The sequence below is a fragment of the Gracilinanus agilis genome, chromosome 2 (assembly GCF_016433145.1).
Source record: "Gracilinanus agilis isolate LMUSP501 chromosome 2, AgileGrace, whole genome shotgun sequence".
Taxonomy (NCBI): domain Eukaryota; kingdom Metazoa; phylum Chordata; class Mammalia; order Didelphimorphia; family Didelphidae; genus Gracilinanus; species Gracilinanus agilis.
The window spans coordinates 203,983,847-203,986,819 of record NC_058131.1 but is presented as its reverse complement, the minus strand read 5'-3'; the positions used below and the strand labels follow the sequence as shown (position 1 = coordinate 203,986,819).

At 40.7% G+C, this 2,973-nt stretch overlaps 1 pseudogene; it reads left to right on the top strand.

Annotated features, from left to right (window-relative positions):
• Positions 1-1,118: 1,118 nt before the first annotated feature.
• Positions 1,119-1,670, top strand: LOC123234936 (annotated as a pseudogene).
• The last annotated feature ends 1,303 nt before the right edge of the window (positions 1,671-2,973 follow it).

Here is a 2,973-nt window from a genome sequence, read left to right as displayed (position 1 = left end):
CAGTTTCTACAATAAAGGATAGGAAAGTGTGGAATAAGATATTCCATAAGGCAAAGGATCTAGTCCTACAACCTAAAATTACCTACCCATTGAACTTGAGCATTATGCTCTAGGAGAAGAAATAGATATTTAATAAAATAACAAACTTCTTGGAATTCCTGTCATAATAAACCAATATAAAAAAGAAAATTCAATGACCAAATTCAATACACAAGAGAAACATAAAAACGTTAAAAAAAAAAAAACTCAAAGGAATCAGTGGAGATAAACTAATCATATCCCTGCATGGGAAACTGATAATTAGGATAAATAAGGTCTATGTGGTAAAAGAGATATCTAAAATATTTAATAGATTTAAGGTAATCAAGGGAAAAATGAGGTTAAACTGATTATGTTACTATTAAGATAGATAACTAGAATATGTAAGATTTCTATGATACTTGAAGGACCTAAAATGACTAAAGTACTTAGGATATTTAATGTAGTGGAGATATTTAAGAACTTTATATTTATTAGACCAATGAATACGGCATATTAGACAGTGCAAAGAATAATTCAAATATGCAGAGAAGTTATACAAAAATGTTCAAAGGATAAGAAAATGAACTACACTGGGGAAAGAGAAAAGTAGAGAAGGCTTGGGGTAAATTATCTCATATGACAACAGACATAAAAATCAATATAATGGAAGGGAACAAGAGTGAGGTAGTGGGCGATGCTTGAACCTTATGAACTGCCATAAAATGTGAATAACATGCACACTCAGTTAAAGAAATTTATCTTATCCAGTAGAGAAATAAGAAAAGAAGGGGGTCAGACAAAATGGAGGAGGAACTTGGGAGGGAGATAAAGAGAACCAAAAATATTTTTGAACAGGAAAAGATTGAAAAAAAGAAAGATTAAGATAAACAGGGAGAAAATATGATGGAGGGTAACACAGTTACCAATTATAATAATGAATATGAATGGTATGAACTCACCTTTAAAATGGAGGAGGATAGCAGAATGGATTAAAAACCAGAGAGCTGAGAGCTCTTTCACCCAGTGTGCACTTGTCTTCAGGTGTGGCACTGCCTCCTCTCTCTTAAGGGTTTAAACTTTGCATTTCAAAGTTTGCCATGGATGATGATATTGCTGTGTCCATTGTTGACAATGGTTCCAGAATGTGCAAAGTTCGCTTTGCAGAAGATGATGACCTTTAGGCTATCTTCCCTACCAATGTTGGGCTCCTCAGACATCAGGATGTGATAGTGGGTATGGGTCAGAAAGACAGCTATGGGGGGGGTGAGGCCCAGAACAAGAGAGGTATTCTTACCCTGAAGTACCCCATTGAACATGGTATTGTCACCAACTGGGATGATATGGAGAAAATCTGGTGTCATACTTTCTACAATGAGCTCCATATGGCCAATGAAGAGCAGCTTGTACTGCTCACAGAAGCCCTCCTGAACCCCAAAGTCAATAGAGAAAAAATGACAGAGATCACGCTTGAGACCTTTAAGAACCTAGCTATGTACGTTGCCATCCAGGCTGGGCTGTCCCTGTATGCCTCTGGTTGTACCATTGGTATCATGATGGACTCCAGCGCTGGTGTGACCCAAACTGTGCCCGTATATGAAGGTTATTCCTTTCCCCATGCTATTCTCTGTCTGGATATGGCTGATATCTGAAAAATTGCCTCATGAAGTTCTTGAATGAGAAAGGGTATAGTTTCACCACCACAGCTGAGAGGAAAATCATGCATGTTATCAAGGAGATGCTATGTTATGTAGCCCTTGACCTTGAACAGGAGATGGCCACTGCTGCATCCAGCTCTTCTCTGTAAAAGAGCTAGGAGTTCTCTGATGGTCAACTTATTACCATTGGCAATGAGAGGTTCTGTTGCCCAGAGGTTCTCATCTAGCCTTATTTCTTAGGAATGGAATCCTGTGGAATCTATGAAATGAACTTCAATTCAATCATGAAGTATGATGTTGACATCCTTTATGATTTGTATGCCATTAATGTATTTTTTGGTGTGTTAAGGGAGAAACCAGGGAAAGGTGCCTTAAACAGTAAATATGGGTCCAGGTGGGTGTGTGGGAGACAGGAATGACAGGATGGGGCCCAACAAGTAGGGAGACTGGGTTATAATAGCTGTTTGGATGTCTGTAACAGAAATGGCTGTTGGCCTCCAACTGCCACCCAGCATCAACAGGACAGAGCCTATGGAAGCTGATAAGTAAAGGCAAGAGTTTAATAATACATTTTAATCAGGGACAAACTAAGGTAAAGGATGGGAATAGGGTTTTTCTACACTAACAGACTACGGGCAAACCCCAGGGTCAAGGGAAAGAAACTTAACTACACCCTTCTAAGATCTAAGCAAGACAGGGCCCAAGGAAAGCAGTACTGAAGTCACAAGGGGAAAGTTCCAACCAGGTTTGGTCAGCTTAGCTAAGTACCTGAGGGTGGCTTTACTTGGGATCTCCAAGGATGGTTTCAGGATGCCAGGAGTCAACTCCACCAGGACAGATGATCCAAGGTATCCTGGTAGGGAGAGAAAGTTTGCAATGCTGTCCACCAGATCAGAAACCACACCCTACTCTGCAGGTCTGATGTCCTCTGCTGTAAGCCTTCACCACTCTCCAGGATCCCAGAGGATCTGGATACAACTCCCCTAGCTCTGAGATCTCCCAGGGTCAGCCACAGTTTTTTCTCCCAAACCCCATGGAGTCTCTCTCAGGCACAAGCCACTTCCTGCTTCCCCATTCCATGTGGAATTCTCTAGCCCTTCCTGCTAGGTCCACATTAACTGTATATAAACTAATACCTAAATAATCCTCACAACAGGTGGTGCCACCATATTCCCAGGCATTGCTGACAGGATAGAGGAGATTACAACCCTAGTCCCCAACACAATGAAAATCAAGATCATTGCCAAATCTGAGTGCAAATACTCTATCTGGATCAGAGGCTCCATCACGACCTCTG